Source organism: Crocuta crocuta, unplaced genomic scaffold (genome assembly GCF_008692635.1).
Source record: "Crocuta crocuta isolate KB4526 unplaced genomic scaffold, BGI_CrCroc_1.0 scaffold525, whole genome shotgun sequence".
NCBI classification, from domain to species: Eukaryota; Metazoa; Chordata; class Mammalia; order Carnivora; family Hyaenidae; genus Crocuta; species Crocuta crocuta.
In genome coordinates, this window is record NW_027527986.1 from 382,952 (window position 1) to 403,965 (window position 21,014).

Below are 21,014 nucleotides of genomic sequence, written 5' to 3' on the forward strand. Positions count from 1 at the left end.
TGCTTTCCTCCAAAAAGCTGGTCCAGGACACTTTCCAATTACAGATCCAAAATTCCTCCACTGCAGTTGTAGAGGGAGGAGCCATGTAAGGTACCAAATGCTGCTCTGTTTAGGCAAAGCCCAGAGGAATCAACCTAACTTAAACTGAGTAGAAAAACACATTGTCCACACATTGTAGATAAGTGCACATTCAGCACCATTTTCAGTTACACTTCTGATTATTTGATGTGGCTTTGGGAAGGCTAATGGGGATTATAGTGAGGGCCCTTGGGTTTCTCCACTCTAAGTCACCCCTCCTGGGTACTTCCATTCGTTGTGAGCTCATGGAGGGAGGAAGGGATGGGCAGTTGCATGGAGCTAAGTGTTTCCTTTAAGAGGTCAGAAACCTATCATTCTGAGGCTCACCAAAGCAGGAGGCTTGAGTAGGCTAAAAACCAGGGAAATAATGTACCCTCCTGTTGAACAACATTCTTAACTGGGATCCATGTTAATTTCTTCCTGCCCATTGTACCATTTGTCAGCCATAAAAGAAAACATAATAAAATGGCTCTGTAATGATGAAATGTCCATATTCAAATTTCCTCTTTTAAGCATAGTGAAACTTGAGTGTCAAATGCCGGTCTTGGGTGGACTTTGTGTGGACTGACCTCTGGGAGTATTACCTGGACGACTAGAAAAGTACCTGTGAAACAGTTCACAGGTTTTGTTCCTCTGAAAGCTCACAGGTTTTGGTGGTGAGCACTCAGAGTCACTGGGAAAACTGTCTTCATGTGCTGGGAGGCCAGGGAGCCGTAAGGAATAAAAGAGGAAACAGCTCTTGAGAGATCTCTCTGAAGTGGTATCTTATCTTACATCCTGACTCTGGACCCATTTAAGAATTGGTCAGAAAACAATAGCACTCTAACTTTTTGCAGTCTGGAAGCATGGATGATGGAAGTTCTGAGTATTACAGTCACAAATAATAATCACTAATCACTATTGAGTAAATGGTACGTGCAAAGCACCATGGTAGGGATTTTCAACATTTACCAGACTCCTAATTGCAATTCCATTTATAACTGTCATGCCATTAAAATTTGCTTTAAAGAATTCAAATTGGTAAAAGTTCTAATGTGCTTATTAAAATTCCACAAACCATTCACAAATTCGTCTGTACACAGTAGACAAAAGTAAGGAAAAATAAGCATAAATTATCTTGAAAAAAATTCAGTAGGTGGCACATAGGTATTTCTCTGATTATTATTCAGGGACTTAGGAAAATTTTTTCTCAAGTTAATACAGCAGATGTGCTTCTGCAAATGAAGAAGTCAGAAAATTTGAAATTTATGAGCAAATTTAAGAATTTCTATCTATAATAATAAGTTCCATTTATTGGCTGTTTTACTGTGTACCCAGTATTTTACATCGAGAGTTTCTAATTCCTGCAGGCTCTATATTATTTGACAGGCAAGGAAACTGAATACCTGCCCAAGGCAGCATTACTAACAAATGACACAGTTGGCCTTTGAACCCAAGATGTTGTCCCCAAGTTTGGGCTTATTTGTCAATGCCACTCCTAGCTGTGTGAACGCTTTACAGCATGCAGAAGTTTCCAGTATGAACACTGGAACAAAGAGACACACTCCTTGGGGCACCTGAATGGCTTGGTCTGTTAGGCATCCTACGTGGGCTCAGGTTATGGTCTCATGGCTCATGCGTTCGAGCCCCGCATCAGGCTCTCCACTCTCAGCACAAAGCCAGCTTTGGATATTGTCTCCCTCTCTCTCTGCCCCTCCCTCCCCTCAAAAATAAATAAATAAACATTAAAAAAAGAGAGAGAGACACACTCCTTATTTTGCATGAATTAGGTCTAACCTAGGCTACTTTCACTTATGTGCCAACATCTTCAACCCAAAAGCATTCACGTTTCAGGAAGACAACTGAACTAAGATACCTGCACAGTGATCAAAAGGTATGTGTTTTTTAAAGTGAGAACAGTAGAGCCAACATCAAAAAACAAACATATTATGGCTTTGATTTCATTTTTCCTCAAGAAAGGAAAGCAATCCCAGGCCCATTCACCTCCTAAACCAAGTCTGGAGCTTTGTGGTGATTAGCAACAGAACTCTCCATTCTGATTCAATTCACACATCTGTGAAGTGTAAGCAGGTTCCAGAGCTCAACGCTCAACACTACTATAAAATCAATTATGTTTTCCACCCATCACAGCAGGTACATCCTGGGAGCCATTTATCAATAGTTCTTCAAAAAAAAAAAAAAAAACTTACCAACTTCAAACTAACAAAATAACAAACTTCGTGGAAATTTAGATTTTAAAACTGCTGAAAAACTTGCCTACAAGAGTATGGCTCAAAAGCAAAGGAATGGCTGAGAGGAAGTAAACTTCAGTCGATTTAGTGCAGATTAAAAACATGAGTTCATGAATACTTGCCCATTTATTGCCAGTTTATGAAAATGTTTCATTATAAATCGTGGAAGCCTAAAAATTAGTAATGAATATAAGTTGTAAGTGGATGCATCCACATTTAGTTGGGTCTTTGCTACAAGAATTTAGAATTTACACTCCTGGGGCACCTGGGTGGCTCAGTCGGTTGAGTGTCCAACTTCTTCTCAGATCACATTCTCGTGGTTGGTGAGTTCAAGCCCACATTGGACTTTGTTTTGACAGCTCAGAGCCTGGAGACTGCTTCAGATTCTGTGTCTCCGTCTCTCTCTGCCTCTCCCTTGCTTATGCTCTGTCTCTTTCTATCTCTCAAAAATAAACAAACATTAAAATTTTTTTAAGTAAAATTTACACTCCTGTGAAAATTTGAGATTCAAATTATATTAGAGTCTAACAGTAATTTTAGATCTGTGGCCTGTCCTGCAGGCCAGTGGTTCTCAAAGTCTGCTTCCGGACCACCAGCATGACATCATGCAAATTCTCAGGCCCCACCAGAGAGTTGCTAAATCAGAAACTCCAGGGGTGCAGCCCAACAGTCAATGTTTTAACAAATTTTTAGGAAATTCTAAAACTTGAGAATCCCACTATTCTAGGGTCCCTGAACTCAGTGATCTGGTTTTCAAGAATTGATTAGAATATGTGCTTTTAGGACTAACCAGAGAAAAAGTAAACTACAGCAATTTTCAACTTAGAGAAACTAAAAGTTTACTTGCCAATTACTTTGTTGTTGTTTTTCCATAATAATATACTAAAATAATCAGTCAAGTTCACAAAGCCAATTTGCCTTCTAAAATTAGAGTAATCAGGGTGCCTGGGTGACTCAGCCGGTTAAGCCTGACTTCAGCTCAGGTCACGATCTCTCAGTCAGTGAGTTCGAGCCCTGCGTTAGGCTCTGTGCTGATAGCTCAGAGCCTGGAGCCTGCTTCAGATTCTGTGCCTCAGTCTCTCTTCTCCTCTCCTGCTCTCTCTCTCTCAAAAATAAATAAACATTAAAAATTTTTAATAAAATAAAAGTAGAGCTCACATACAGAAAATTCAATTTAATAGGCATGTAAGAGATTATTCTTTCAGAAGTAACTGTGCAAAGCAGAAAGCTGACACAGGAGAAGGGTCAACTTGCTAGTGCAAGAAGGCACTCCAAGGCCACTCCCACAGGACTCCTACCCCTACTGGCAGGCTTGTGGGGGACAGACTTAAGAATCCCCCGGGCTTATACCAATGGGTTAACAAGGCATAGAGGAATAAAAAGCCATAAGATGGTTACACCCGAGTTTGGGTAAACACGATTGACACCCCAAGAATAGGACGGTGCAAAGGCACCCTAAGAATAGAGGGTGCAGAGCCCCCCAAATAGAGTGGGAAGGGCCAAGAGCCCCCAAAATAGAAATGGGAGCACAGGCTCCTAATACAAAGCTATATGAGGTAAGCAAGATTAGGCATGAAGGGCAGGAATGCCCCCAATTTAGTACTATATCAGAGAAGCCACTTTCACACGAGAATAGGGACAAGTGAGGCAAAACAAGTAAATTGGACAATAGACCGCTGCACTGCAGGCGAAGCAGCCCAGAGCGGAGATGGTTAACAAAAGAAAAGATACCTTGTCAACCTTGAGGTTATTTCCCCTGTCTGCCTTCTCCCCTAGACTAGCTAAAATAAACAGGCACGGCACCTCTTATCTGATGTTAACGATCATCTGTCCATCTGCCTGGAGCCAGGATTTTGTTTTATATTGACCCAAACCCCAAACACTGTATATCTTCAACACCCCCTTTTTCTCCTCACGTCCCCAGGTTAATGTTCACAGTTTGTCTCTTTGTGCACGGCCATCATTTGTAAGCCTTCTCATCTTAATAAATACGGGGCAAGGACCCTTATTTGGGGCTCTTGTCTTTTTCAGGACATTAGCCATCTCTCTCCTATTTTTTAATCCTGTGTCCCACTCTCTTGCTAGACAAAAGACAACTTAAGACTCAGAATCTATGACATGGGCTGACCACACCAGAAGAGGAAGAAAGATCAGGAATTGGACCAGGTTGCAGGGGAGCGATTGCAGAGACATGAGTGCTGTGTGGCAGAAGAAGGGAGTGAGTGATGACTGATACCATTGGACCTCTGACAATCTGTGGCAAGTTGGAGGGAGAGATGACAAAAATCTCCAGAGATTTAAAGTCTGTCGGGGTCCACCAAAAGCTGACAAATCTACAGCAACCTCTGTGGCAGGAGAAAAAGGAAGGTTTGGAGAGCATCTGTTTGCATCTATGGGCTGTTTGTCACTCAGGCATTTGTAAGCGGAGAGAAATGAAATTCATCACTCGATACACCTACACGAAGTATTCACAGAAGGAAGGAGATCATGATTACTTCTGATGACCAATTTAGACAAGACTTTGTTTCTGCTCTGCTTAAGACTTCTCAAATAATATCACAGTGGTATCTCAATGTAAATCACAGTACACTTCAAGCAGTGGGATCCTAGAAAACTCTGAAACACAATTCCTAACTAATGAACACGACCATAAATAGTGACTCATTTCATTTGGAATTTGGCAGAATTAGGTAACCAGAACCAGTTTAATGTTTCAGCAGAAAAGACAGATGCCTAAACCATGGGATGTAAATTCAATGAGAGGGTCTCTCTTTTCCCAATTTATAACACATGGCTTGTGAGGTCAGATGAATGTTATCTACAAAGAAGTTACCTTGGGGAGTCCATATGTTTGTTTAATGTTTCTGCCAGTCTTCAAATATTTTGGAAATCTCTTTTAGAATTAACTTAAAAATAAATTTCTAGGGGCCCCTGGGTGGCTCAGTCATTTAAATGTCCAACTCTTGATTTCAACTTAGGTCATGATCTCACCACTGGTGAGATGGAGCCTTGTGTCAGGCTCCATGCAACAAGCCTGCTTGGGATTCTCTCTCTCTCCTCTCTCTCTGCCCTCCCCTGCTCATGCAGCCATGCACACACATGTTCTCTCTCTCTCTCTCAAAAGTGCTTAACATTAAAGAGTGAAAATAATCATTTGATGTGATTTACCTCCAAAAGATACAGAGAGGGGAAAAATGAAACAAAATTAGAAACTGTACAGTGGTGGACACAATGTCACAGAGATAAAAAAACAACAACAGCAGCAAAATAGATTGTTGAGTAAGTCAAAACTTTGAATTCAACTACTCCACATTTTTCCACTGTTTTTTTATGATAGTTTTGCAAAGAATTATATTGATGAAACATTATGGTACCAAAGAGCAATAAGATATAATTTAAGCTCCCTTTGTAGTTCAGTTTCTTATGCTTGAAATGTAAGTATAGCTGGTTTCCATCTTTTTGTATTATTTTTTTTATTTGGGCAACATTAGCCCTACATAGTTTTTAAATGTTCATTTACTTATTTTTCAGAGAGGGAGTGAGCAAGCACAAGTGAGAAAAGGGCAGAGAAACAGAGGAAAACAAAGAATCTGAAGCAGGCTCCAGACTCCAGGCTGTCAGCACAGAACCAGATGCAGGGCTTGAACTCATGAACCGTGAGATTATGACCTGAGCTGAAGTTGCTTGTTAACCAACTGAGCCACCCAGGCACCCTTGAGTCTTTTTTAAAACATGATGTTTCTGAAATTTTTAATATTTTAATTAATTTTGAAACAAGAAGCATTATTTTGATCAGCAAGCAATTGTAAAGTTTGCTACCTAGACATATATATGTAAATATATTTGGACTATTTATCTGTTAATATCCCAATGAGAAAGATTAATTTCACTTAAGTGAGAAGGAAAGGATAACATTGACGAGTAACTCTGAAATTATCTCAAGAAGAAATAAACATATCTCTCAGTTCTAATACACAAGTAAATGAAATGGTAGAGAAAATAAACCTTAGGTGAAATTGTGACCTCTGGGCAGACCTGGGCACACAATCAGAATTCTTAGGATACTTGGAACACTGCTAAACATAAAGGGACTCAGCAAGTATGTTCCTGTATTGATAAGGAACATGTTTCTCTGTTGTTTCTCCACCTCCAACCCCCTCCACCTTGATTACTCTGGAAACTGATGTGCTCTTTCATCATCCCTCCACCTGGCAATGGATGAGGAGGAGCGCACCTGACCCAGAGGAGGTTAACCACAGAGGCAATGGAGGCCAGTCTGGGCTCTGGAAAAAGACCCAGCAACAAATTCTGAACCCAAATCCTGGCTGTGTGATTTAGGCAAGTCACAACTCTTTCAACCTCAATTACATCATGTATCAAATAAAAATTATAATAATTCCTGACTCATAGAGTTGTTGTGAGAAACAAAGTTAAAAAGTCCATTAAAGTGTCTGAGATTGCTACTGATAGAAAGTGCTCCATTAATTATGTCACTGGAGCAAATTCAGTATTAACATATGACCTAAGCTAGATCACAAGAACTTTCTTCTGGATTTTTTCTAATTGGGGAACAGATTGTTGAAGCCCACCCCCACTTGGATGGCAGAGTTTTAAGACATAAAATTCAGGAGCCACTGGTGGCCTGTTTCTAGCCACATGGCAACCTCAGACTGTGGTGGGAAAGAACAACGCTGATGGGAAGAAAGAACCAGAGATGGGTGCACAGAGAATCGCCAGACTGCTATAAACCCCAGCGTCAAGTGGCTCTTGGGGCCTGTGTATCCCAATCTCAGCTGAAATCTAGTTTTTCAACATTGGCTCGGATGTGTGAGTTTTGATATACTGTTTTGATCCAAACTATATGAAGGTTTTTTCCTATCCCTTACACCTATCCTGATCACTACAATGAAATACTCAAAGTATGCTCGCAGCCTGGATTTCTTCACTCTGCCTACAACGTTAAGGCGTATGCTACAAGTGGGATAGCTCTTAACTCTGTGACTTGAGTATTAAAATACAGAACTCACTTAAGGCAATTAGCCCTTCAACCTAAGAGAATACCACAATGCTGATTACCCATTTGGAACAGTAAAAGTTAGCCTGGAACTTGGCAAAAGTGATCAGATTCTAGGGAGTGAACTGGAATGAGCTGGAAGGAAAACCTGTATGTCTATTTCTAAAGAATCTGCCACTTTAAGGATTCTGCAATAACTATTAAAGATTAACTAGGTATGGTTCTAAGAGAAAAATTAGAGTGCCAATTTCAAATTTTCCCCTTTGTTTTATTCCTGAATAAACTGTGTATGGTATCGGACTGGCTCCACATTTAAAGTAATGACAACTATCAAACAGGCTGTCTATATCTTTTTATTAATTTCAGTATATTTGATTAATCCATCTACAAATACATATTATATACTGAATTAATCTTAGTGACATGCTAAAGATCAAGTGAACGTTAAAATTCATGAGCGGTTCTCCTATTAATCTCAGCCCTCCTCTTCCCCAGAAGAGATCATGCCTTGATAAATAAATGCATTTGGCAAATTACAGTGTGCTCACTTTCCACAGGATGTTGGAATTTCATAAGGTTTCCAAAATATATTCATGTGTCAGTGACACTGATAAAGGCAAAAAAAAAAAAAAACCACCTTACATAATAAGTTTCGAAAATAAATCTCATTGGCCTTAAAATGGAAATGAATATGGAATTTTATTCCTCTGGAGATCACCCACATTGAATATTTAGGTTTAAGATAAATTATCACTTCATCGAAGCAATCTCTTTCTCCATTAACTCCCACATTATTTTTTGGATGAGACATCATTTTGTAATTAGTACCATATTGATTTGTGGCCATGTGTTATCTCCGTTATCTGACCAAAAAGTCGTTGAGGGCTGAGGGCGGAGGGCGTGGTTTTTACATCTTTGTAGCTGTCACAGCATCTGACTTAGTGCTGCGGACATATAAAAGGCTCCAAAAGTGTTTGCAAGTAACAAATCACCTGCAAAACGAGTGTATTTCTCATTAAATTATAATATAATCCTGGAAGAAACATCGATTGCCTTCCCTTGGTAAGTATCTACTCTGCTTTAAACTGGGCTCCCTAACAGACCATAAGAAACTCTTAAATACAGAGAACAAACTGAGAGTTGATGGGGGGTTTGGAGAAAGGGGAAAATGGGTGATTAAGGAGGGCACTTGTTGGGATGAGCACTGGGTGTTGTATGCAAGTGATGAATCATGGGAATCTACCCTCAAAACCAAGAGCACACTTTACACACTGTATGTTAGCCAATTTGACAATAAATTATATTAAAAAAATAAAAAATAAGATAAATAAATAAACTGGCCTCAGTAAGCAAATTTGACACCCTGTTATGTGGTGTGACCTAAATACCAAGGAAAGTTTCTTGCCTCCAAATATTCAGACGGTTGTACATCTGTGTGCACACACATACTGCTTACAATTTTTTTCTAAAATGAGGAAAGAAAAGGCCATCAGTCATTCATACTTTAATTTGAGTTAGTCAAATTATTTATTTCCTAAAACCATAAGTACTAGGCTAATGAGGGTTTATGAGACAAATATGTTGTATACATTTAATACTAATAAATAGGAATTTGCTTATTATCACTTTTAGAGGTACGCCAGGCTAATGTGTATCCCAATGCCTGCTGGTACATAACAAGGTTTATCCTTTTGACCTGATACATAAAAACGCTTATGTCTTTGTTCTAATAATAACTTCTAGAAGTTGTTCTAAGAAAATAACTGGAAGTAAAAAAAGAAAGAGAGCAAAGACATTTATAAGATCACTTTAAGAGAAAATATAAAAACAACTCAAATAATCAAGAATAGGAAAATTGTTCAAGATGTGTACAGAAATTTGATGACTGACTCCATAGTTATCAATGTAGAAAGGATATAGAAAATGAAACTGAATGGACAAAATACAAAATTATATATATCTTTTCATTATAACTACATATGATTTAGTGTATATGGAAACTGGAAAAGATCAAAAAAATGATTACATATAAAGTTATGAGAGTCATAAATAAGTTCTGTCACTATTGAAAAATTATTTACATAGGTAAAAATATTGAATCCTCAAAAAATATGACATGAGGTCAAGGAGGGGTGAAAAACTTATACTGACAGGGTAAGTCAGAGGTTGCCTGGAGGGGTTTAGACAACACGTGGGAAGAACAGGAGAAACCGGGAGAATGGAGGGCACACAAACCCAACCCAGCTGAGACTGACCTGCCTGGAGCATCNAGAGTCATAAGTTCTGTCACTATTGAAAAATTATTTACATAGGTAAAAATATTGAATCCTCAAAAAATTTGACATGAGGTCAAGGAGGGGTGAAAAACTTATACTGACAGGGTAAGTCAGAGGTTGCCTGGAGGGGTTTAGACAACACGTGGGAAGAACAGGAGAAACCGGGAGAATGGAGGGCACACAAACCCAACCCAGCTGAGACTGACCTGCCTGGAGCATCCCACATTTATAACCTCACTTAGAACTAATCTACATCTCACTAGTACATCCTTCCTTACAGGTTCTCTAATGTCTTTACGCTAAGGTTTAGGATTTTTGTGACTGCTTCTCTCTGGGAAGAAATGATGATTTAGAGTAAGCATCTACGCTTCATACAATTCTCTTTATATATTTAGTAGTTATCTTTGAATATGCATCCAGATCCTTTTCCCAAAAAATAAAACTCTACCCTCAATTCTTTTTTTTTTTTTACAAATAGTTTATTGTCAAATTAGTTTCCACATAACACCCAGTGCTCATCCCCACAAGTGTCCTCCTCCATGCCCATCACCCCCTCCCCCCCACATCCATCAGTCCTCAGTAGCCCTCAATAAATATAAAAGAATAGAGATCATACCATGCACACTGTCAGATCACAATGCTTTGAAACTTGAAATCAACTACCCTCAATTCTTTTTAACTAGAGGCAGCTTTGACGTAAGAAGAAATGATTCTTTATAATGTAGTCCTAATAACCATAGCAAATACACGAGTACTGGCTACAAGCTGACCTTGTAGCTTGTAGCAACACAAGAAACAAATGTGTAACTTGCAGTTACCAAAGTTTGAGAGGCTTTCAAAGAAATTAGGGAGTCTAAAGATTCTTGTAGCACACACCCTTACTTATCACCCAGATCAAACAAATACCCATATCCTATCAGGCATATATGGTATGGGGGAACAAGTTGAAGGGCAGGCTGCTATATTTTAGCCATCGGCAGCCAGTGGCCTCATATGATGACAATCTTCAAACTTCTAATGCTCCTTTCCACAGAACTGGATCAATGCAATAACACTCCATATAAATGTGTACCTTGTTAACTTCGGGATTGATTGGAGCTAATATACAAAAATAGAGGATTAAAAATTAGTCAGCGTTCACGAAAATNAATAAAAATATTAAAAAAAAAAAGAATTTAGTGATTCATCACTTACGTACAACACCCAGTGCTCATCCCAACAAGTGCCTTCCTCAATGCCCATCAGCTATTTAGCCCATCTCCCCCATTCACCTCCCCTTTAGCAACCCTAAGTTTGTTCTCTGCATTTAAGAGTCTCTCATGGTTTTCCTCCCTTGAACTTTTTATCTTATTTCTCCTTCCAGTCTTTTAAGTCAAAATTATCTCCACACATTTGAGTTACTTCCACACTAAAAACAACAATTTTAGTAGTTGGAAAAAGAGAACTTAATAGTACTATAACTTCCAGAAAGCGATGTCCAAACAAGGCACAATTTCTAAAGTAAACCTAATATGTTTCCTTGTAAACAAAAGTAAACTTAATTTGTTTACTTGTAAGCAAAGTAAACTTGTTTCCGATGAAATATTAAGTAGAAGTTCTGATAAAAATAAATTATTTAATTTAAACCTATGAATGTCTTTTCTAACTCTTTGTACTAATTAAGTTTAGTGTGGAATTCTAAAAATGGATCCTGTAAGCATAAATACCTGTCTTGGCCAATAAAATCTGGACCAAGATTTTCAGACTCTGTACTAAGAAAGCTCGTTCACACATGCACGCATGCACACACACACACACACACACACACACACATCACTGCCCTACCTCTGCCTCCTCTGCCATCTGATCATGTCTATTTTTAAAAGGTTTTGATTTTTAGGGTGAGTCTATATTGAGCAATCTTTTTACTATAACAGTATCTGACTACATAAATCCAAATGACTCAAATTGCTTAATACCTACTTGCAGTACATTTATGCCAAAATTATGAGCAAGAAAATTAACCATATGTACAGAATTAATGCACCATTCATTGTTAAATATGCCAAAGTCATAATATCTTTATCATATGCAAAATATTTCCTATAAACATTACAATATCAGCAAGATTTCATTTTTAATTTTTAATGTTTATTTAATTTTTGAGAGAGAGGAGGGGCGCCTGGGTGGCTTAGTCAGTTAAGCGCCCGACTTTCGCTTAGGTCATGATCTCACGGTTCGTGGGTTCGAGCCCCGCGTCAGGCTCTGTGCTGACTGCCAGCTCAGAGCCTGGAGCCTGTTTCAGAGTCTGTATCTCCCTCTCTCTCCGACCCTCCCCTGCTCACGCTGTCTCTCTCTCTCTCTCTCTCTCTCTTCTAAAAATGAATTTAAAAAAAAACTTTTTTAAATAATTTTTGAGAGAGAGGAGGAGAGGCAGAGAGAGAAGGAGACAGAATCTGAAGCAGGTTCCAGGCTCTGAGCTATTAGCACAGAGCCCAATGCAGGGCTTGAACTCATGATCTCGACTGTGAGATCATGACTTGAACCGGTAGGATGCTTAACCGACTATACTACTCAGGCAACTCCACAAAATCAGTAAGCTTTAAATGTATTTTTTCCTCTGATTAACTTTTAAAAGTGCACATACCTACACACAAGTGCATACACACTGTTGCAGACAGCATCAAGAGTTCTCAGGTTAAAGGAGAAACAAGGTGATAGGGAAGGTAGAGGAACTGAGTGATCAGGGAAAGAACAAAAGACCTCACAATTTCACCCATTTTAATTCTGGTCCTGAACATTCATTTATTTATTCCACAAATATTTATTGGGCAACCACTATGCAGCAGACACAAGATCTGATCCCTATTCAAAAATATGTGAAAAGGCTACTCTAAACTTGACTTTTTTCTCTACTTTCATTTATTTTCCAATAAGCATGGATAATCTCCTTTCTTATTTTTTCCACTTAAGAAAAACAAGAAATAGATATTAAAGTTAAGCCAGGAATAATAGTGGCTTAGAGCAGAATTCTCTTGAGGCATGGTAAGTACCACCTCCATTTTTCTATCTTCACCTCTCCTTTCTCTCCCCTTCATCCTAGGACACTCCTGGGAATGGAAAATGAAAAGGCCCCTCTCCCTCTCTCTCTTACTCTCTCTCTCTCTTACCCTTCCTCTCCCGCCTTTCAGAGAAAGCATGTAAATCAGATTACAGTAGAGGCTTCAGAAAGGTGAGTGACTGGTGACTAGTCTAGATCATAGATCATCTTAAAGTCTAGAGTAATTCTGACTTAACCATGGAGGAGAACCATCAAAGTTTTTAAATAAGTAAATAGCCTGATTTATTGACCTGGCTGTGATATGCATGATGGAATGAAGAGAGAGCTTTGCAGAAGCCCCTTAAAATATCCCGAAAATAGGACTTGTGGAGAATAGATGGATTGAATTCAACAACATTTTAAACAAAGCTTTAGTCAGAATTTGACAACAGAAGGGTGTGTAGGTTGGAAAAAAAGGAAGTGAAATTTGTGATTGGAATGACAAGAATATCATTAATAGTAAAAGAGAGCCAGGAAGAACGACTTGTGGGGAAGAACTAATACATTAGGACAGCATTTGGGTTAGAAGTAAGGAACATTACAAAAAAGTCCACACAGTTATAGTACTGAAAGTAATTTGTTCTCTGCTTTGGCTCATTTGTCCCTGTTACTCAGATAGGGAAGGATTGGAATTTATGTCTATGTATGCTATTACCTTTTTGATCACAAAAGTGTCTAATGTAAAATCAGGTCAGCTGGAAAAGACTTCAGAAATCTCCTAAAATGAAATGTTTAAAATGTGTAGAGAAAAAATAAGTGCATTTCAAAGGAAAGAGTTTTAAAAGGCAGTGGTTTAAAAAATACAGAACCAACTTGAGCAAGTAATGGGATTGTCACAAATCCCTAGGCAATCCTTGGGCTATAACCTAACTAGCGCTTCTAAACTGACTTTTGCTTTAACTTCCACGTCTTCTGAGATTTTCCTGTTTAACCCTGTAACACTCTGATCACTTCTCTTCTGCCTTCACATCCACATTAATATCATTATAATAGAACATACATTTATTTTATTTTTACACTCATTCTCCTGTCTAAATACCCTGAGGGCAGGGAAGATGTCTTATTTATTCCTATATCCTGACACTAGCACAATGCTTAATACATAAAGGTCTCATTTATGCAATGCCATTTAAATTCAACTTGTAAGTTTTGTCTCTGGAATTATATAAACTCTTCAATAGTTGGAGCCTGGTGCCCAGTTTAAAGCCCAAGACCCAATGGAAGAATGGTAACAGTGGTTACTTTCTTATGATGTCCACTTTACAATTAGGAAAAAAATACACTGCTACATTTGATTTTCAAGGCAAGCCAGTAAAGCAAGGCTTTACTCTCATTTATGGATAAGGGAATAAATCATATTTTAAGTAATCAACTCAGGCCTACACAGCTGGCAGGAACAGTCTAGAAGTCAGCCCTCCTGATATAGTTTAGTCCATTGCTTATCTGGTCCTTGTCCTCAAGACAAGTCATTCAGGTAAATGAAACATCTTCATGTTCTTGCCTCCATCTTCTTCCTGAGTCAGCCATTTTTCTACTAATATGGTAAGATATTCACAAAGCAAAACCAAGTCAGGAAAGCTGCTTAGATGAGTGAAACTAACAAATTGTAGGTGAATGCTTCTCAGAGCCCATATGCTTCTCCCAGGGATGCTGACCCCTTTCCATACTACCTACCCCTTTCCACCACTGGCACCATTGTCCACTATGGCTAGAATTGTGAAACACAACACAGACTTACAATTCCTTACCCAAAGAACTGATAAAAGTCTAAACCTCAGTCCATGTCCCCAGTGAACATCACTAGCTCTCTTTCCTCTTTGCCACCTACTTTCCTCCCCCAGACCATCGTTGCTAAATATGCATTGGTTTGTGTCTTCTTTCTCTATCAATCATATGTCGTATTTTTTCTTGATGTGTCTTTTTTTCTATCTTCATATCGTGATTGACCCTTCTTCTTTTGCTTCTTTGCTCTCCTCTTTTCTAAGTCCCTCCCTGCTAATGTATTGCCCTTGTAAAATGATTTTTGTTCTCTATTCTCTTTGGCAGCTATCTAGTTCCAAAAATAAGATATTAGAATAATTGTTACTCACACTGCCCTTGACTAATGTATTGCCCTTGATAGCAAAAATGCTTCCCACCTCCATCCCATAGATTCATTTTCATCTAAAGATATCAGGGTGCATGGGTGGTTCAGTTGGTTCACTCATGGTTTGTGAGTTTGAGCCCCACATGGGGCTCTGTGCTATGAGCACAGACTCTGATTTGGATCCTCTATCTCCTCTCTCTCTGTCCTTCCTCTACTTGCGTGCTCGCTCTCTCTCTCTCTCTCTCTCTCTCAACTAAATAAAACATTAAAATATATCTAAAGCTATCTACATGATATTAAAATATGTGTTAGCTGAATGACTAGAGGCAGAGTAAATGAGGTAGCATGGCTCAGGTCAGAATCCAAAGTGGGAGTCACATCTGACAACTTTGACTTACACACATAATCATTAAACACGTAGCCAACAAACATTCTCCCTCAGCTGAGATTTGCTTCCTGTTTTCTCTCACTTGACCCTTTGGAGACATTTATGAATATTGGTTTTAACAGTGAAAGGTCAAATTACAATCAGGTAAATCAATTCTCTCAAGACTTCTTACATCTCAGTTGAACTTGTTAAGAAGACAGGGTTGCTAAAATAACTCATTTAAATGCCAGGAAAACGTCATTTAAGCATGAAGCACTTTATAATTTTGGCAATAATGCCACATATTTAAGACATAATATTGTCATCTTTAAAAAGCAGAGTAGATAACTATAGCTTTCAGTGTTTCTCGAGGTATCTAGGCATTTCTGGAAGAATATTTGAAGCTACACAAGATTTCTCCAGACACATAGTAATTTAATATGTCACTTAAATTTTTCCACTACTCTAATTCCCTACATTTATAAAGTGAGTGTAATAGTATTAGAAAAGAGAATTTAAAATACTATCTTAAAACCCTTTTAACCAAAGTCTACTTTTTCAACAGACCTTTCACAGAAATCAATGCATACCATTATGAATGAATGAATCTAATTTTCTATCAAGTTTCAAAATATTTTGAGAACTAAACAAGGAAACACACATTGGAGGAAATAACTAAATTTGACCAGTTTAATGGAGTGATCACTCCATTCATAAAGTGTTCTTCATTCATAGAGAACAAAGTTAGGCATATGCTACCATTCTCTTTAATCTCTAAACAACCATTACCTGAATAAACCAATCACTGTAAGTAAATGCTAGCCTTTAAACACGCCAGTAATACTAAAAATAAATATGACCATAGTTATTTATGGTCAGTAGGATATTTAAAACAATATTTTGGTGAATCTAGGGTCACTGACTCACTAATTGTATAACTTTGCACCTTTGTATCTGTATCATTTCCACATGCAGATTATGATTTCCCTTCTGACACTCACATTCCAAAATTTTAATAATTGCCATCAAGTTTTAATCCATATCCTATTTACTCAAGTATTTTTCCTCCTCATACATTAATCTCCTTTCAATTTTGAGAATAAAGCGGGAGTATTAACAGAATCAGTAGCAATGATTTGACACTGTTATGGCAAAACACTCAGAAATGCCTGAGTTTTGCCAATCACCTTAATTCCAAGGAATTCCAAGGGAGTCTCAGGCACAAAGATAAATCAAAGTAACATTTTATTAGTAACTGTCCAAATACCAGATTCCCCAGTGAGAGGTTTCGATTAAAAATCTGAATTGAGGGGCGCCTGGGTGGCTTAGTCGGTTAAGCGTCCGACTTTCGCTTAGGTCATGNCTATCCAAAAGAGTAGAAGTAGCACATTTGGGTAGAAACAAATAGAGCAAGGGAATGAGAGAAGGCAAGTCAGAGCCCTGGAGAAAGCTATCTGAATACACTGATTCATATCTCTAAAGATACAGTAGTCAACATATCCTCCTTCTCTCTCTCTCTCTCTTTATCTCTCTCTCTCCCTCCCTCTCCCTTTCCTTCTCATTCTCTCTCTTTCCTCTGGNTTTAATAATTATTAAATTATTACATATTATTAAATAATAATCATTTATTATTACTATTATTGACTGGTAGAACTTTCCTTGCTTCTTGGTGTTGTGGTTGTTATTGTTGTTGTTGAAACCAGCCAGGTTCAACTATAGAGTTTTAAGCTCCAAATTACTGCAGTGAAAGAAATAGTTAAGTCAATGTCCATGTAACTTTCTCTGCAGTCCCTCCCTTTTCTGCTTCTATCTCTCTTTGTCCTCCCCTCAATATTGGGTTCTTATCCCAACTCACTGTGAATTACAGCAATTGTCTTTAAGCCAGTATTTGATATTTGTTTGAGGGGCCAATTCACCAACAACTTTTTGTATGAGGTATAGGGAAGGGAGCTGGCTATTTTTATCTCAACCAACGTGTCTTCCATTCCAAGTCATATTCTTTAGTAGTCATCTTAAATGTCACTTTCTGAAGGAGGCTTTTTGTGAAGGTTATTTCCCATAGGTTAAATAACCCTATGTCTTATGCTTCTCTTTTGTAAATGATCACATAGTTATTTGTTTAAAGGCTGCCTTTCTTTTTAGAATGTAAGCCCTATAAAGGCAGGCAGGTGGCCATAAGCCCATATGGCACATGTGTGCTGCTTAGATAAAGGTCCCCATTTCCCTGAGCAGATACAGCCCCACGCCAAGGCACAAGCTTATCAGGCAGAATGTTGCCTGAACTTCAGTCCCACTGATGCCCTTTGCAGGAACATGCACAAATACGATGCCCTAGAGAGAGAGAAAACATATCTGTGTTTTTCCCACTGTATTCTCAGTACCTAACACAAAGTCTGACACCTGGAAGATGCTTGATAATTACTTATCAAACTGAATTTTAATACTTGAAATATTGGCATTTGAAAAGAAAGACCCAGTTATAAAACAGCCTTTCAATTAATTTGCCCAATTAATGTTCCTACGTCTTTCTCTTTTCACTTCCTTTACACACACACACACACACATTTTTACATATAGTGCAAATTTATTTTTGTTCCAAGCCTGTAAGCCAAAATTATTGCTTACATTATTCTAACTTCTTTAACCTAGCTTTATAGTGAAAGTTTCTGAGATAAAGTGGAAGTAACTATGGAAGTTAACAGTGTATTGTTACAGGTCAGATTTTTCTCTCCTGTTAAAAACTATTAGTACATTTGTTGATCATTTTGTTTCTATTTTTACCTCCCTGTCTCAAACAGTGTGTAAAGATCTCCTAAAGCCTCTTGATAAAAGCAGAGCAACTGGAGCTCAATTTAATTGCAGAGATTACACGCCGTGTCCTGGAATCCTTAAAGCAAAACATTTTACTATATTCGGGATGTAAATCTCTATCCTACATGCATGTGTGCATGTGCATGTGAGTGTGTGTGTGTGTGTTGGGAGATATATATGAAATTCACAACAACTAATTATCCCGAAATAGAACAAACTGTCTCAAAAAGTAAGGGACTTGTCATGACTGATCAAGCAGAAATAGGTTACTATCTGTCATGGCTGTCATAAAGAGATTCCTACAGGAGGGAGGAAATTTGGGAGAAATCTGCATCCTCAACATTTCCTAAGAATGCTGGTCCTACTACCAAAAAACAACTACTATCCCTTTGAATGCACATTTATAGGTATTTCACTAGTTCATTATCCTTTTTGGATAACTGAATGTAATAGAGTTGCAAGGAATAGATTTTATGCTGAGTTTACCGTAATAGGTATAAAAATACCAAAATTAATTTAACTTCCTTCTGCATCCCAAGGCAGTACCCAAGCCAGGGCTTACAACCCCAGAGCTTAGAGACTTTCCAAGACTCATAATCATACACAGCCCCCATCTCCTTTCAACGCCGGTGGAGCAGTCATACAGGGTAGTTTCCAGTGTTTTGGGTTAGAACCAGAGTTCTGCAGGGGTAAACGTCATCTCTGCCACTAACCAGCTGTGCCTGTCCTGGGCCAAGTCACTTAATTTCTCAATGCCTCATTTCCTGATATATGAGAATAGAAATAATACCAAAATATAAAAAAGAAATAATACCAAAATCATCTGGGTTATTGTGAGGAGTAAATACATATAAAGTCCTCAGAATCTTACCTGATACAGGAAAGCTCTCAATAAATGTTAACTTTATGCCTTGAGCATTTTTCTTATCTTTATAGTACCTTAGTTTTCTCACTTACAAAGCATATACAAAAATAACATTCCTACCTTAGACCATTGTGACAATCACAGGAGAGATGTAAAATTGATTTGGAACATATCAGCTTCTATGCAAATGCCAGGAGTGAATAAAACTAATACATATTATGAACTGCTAAGCAAATTCTTTCCTTTCTTCCTTCCTTAAAAGTACTTTTAAAGCTTTCTTCTTCACTCTGTAAGAGAAATGTTTCACTAAAAAGAACTAGGAATTTTATATCAAAGTAGACAATGGCTATAGAAATAAAGGCATTCTTAATGGTAAGCTTCCAGAGAATGGGGTTTAGTATTTTTTTTTTCACATATAGGAGATTTGGGCTTTTTCAGTATAACAGAGTGAACTAAAAACACACTACACAAAAATATAAAAGCATTCTCTCAGAAGCAGAATAGGCCTCTCACTCCTGGGTCTCCCATTGTTTCCTTTCCACAAGTGCTCCCTGGTGCATCAGTTCCTGGAGCAGTCTATCAGAGACACAGGGAGCAGAATGACCTCCAACAATGGGAGACAGCAACATCTTCCCAAAGTGGGGAGAGGAGACAGAAGAAATGAGCAAAAGCCTCTATGAATTACTCCCCAAGGTCTGCTTGACCTTTCACGTTCAAGCTGCCATTCTGTGAGTCCTGTTTCAGTTTTTGTCATGAAATCTTACAAATTCCCAAACTTGGTCAACTGACGGCCAAGATTTAAAGATGCAAATGCATAGTCTTGCACATAGATCAAAGAATTGACTGTGTGCGTGACCAATGAGTCTCAGTTCAGATAGTAGTTCAAGTGAATACAGCTCAGAGAGGAGGTGGCTTCCAATCCCGGTATGTATCCACAGTGTGACATGCAAACAAAATAATTTAAACAAGTGTTGTTTTTAAGATGTCATTTTTCTTCTTATAAAAGTGGCATGTGGTTATTGTAGAAAATTCTATATGTATATTTATGCACATACATACACACACAATACAAAAATCATCCTAAATCTCACAACTTGGAAATAACCCAGAAAACGTGAGACCCTAGATTCTAAGCTTCATGAAGGCAAGGATCTCCACATAAGGATGAGCAAGACACGTAATCCTTGCCCTTAAGGAGCTTAGCAGGTGCTCTTCTCCTTCAAGTGTCATCTGTTCAGGCTGTCCCAGAACATTCCATTTAAAATTTCTCGCCAACACTCTGTATTTAACTTTCTCCATAGTACTGATCACATTTGAACATTTCTTTATGTATGTTTAATAATTATGTTTATTCATGTGTCATACTAAGAAAACTAGCAGCTCATAGTGATTAGCTTGATTCCATATTATATATTGTTCTTATTTTATTTATTATCTCTCTATTCTTACCAAGATGTTGGTTTGCTATGATATTCCCAGAGTTTAAGCAGGGCATGGCATGAAGAAGGCAACCAGTCAATGTTTGCCAACTGAATTAATGAGTAAGGAAAGACTGCAACATACCATTTTCTAATAATTATAAACTCCCTGTCCAAGACACAGGACTAAGCAAATAAATTAAAATTCTGCTGGTAAGTGACACATACTAAAAATATGTATCTCTACATATTTTACATAGCATGTAAAATTTCAATGATGTTTATTAGATTTTGAAAAACACATCATAAAAGAACATACCTAAGATGATCCTATTTTCAATCTATACACACTTATTTAACTATTCGTACAGGTATATAGTAACTACTATATGTCTGGCATATGTACTAGAGTCATATAGATGAAAAAAGTATACTCAAGAAACAGACATATAAAAAATAATGATGGTACTATAAGGAATATACGTGCATTCCTTCTGCTAAATTGAGAGGTCTAGTTTCTTGGGGAAATGGGTAGGGTAGAGTTATTTCCTTAGAGAAAAGACAGTTTATACGTGTATTTTTGACTTTAATGGCCAAACTGCCAGGGAAAATGTTACCTTGTTTACGCATGTGATGATGTAATCTACTCTACCATTCAAAAGCACAGCCACTATTTCTATCTAAATTATTCCCAATCACAATGAGATCCTGCAAATGAAATATAGATTATATCTGTTTTGATATCTTTAATTTAGTGCTCATTATAGGTGGGGAAGGGTGGCATGAAAA

General features: G+C 37.9%; 1 protein-coding gene across 1 annotated transcript in view; it reads right to left on the minus strand.

Annotated features, from left to right (window-relative positions):
* The window catches only part of MLIP (muscular LMNA interacting protein), a 249,078-nt gene that overhangs the window by 191,632 nt on the left and 36,432 nt on the right, over positions 1–21,014 (minus strand). The window lies entirely within an intron of this gene.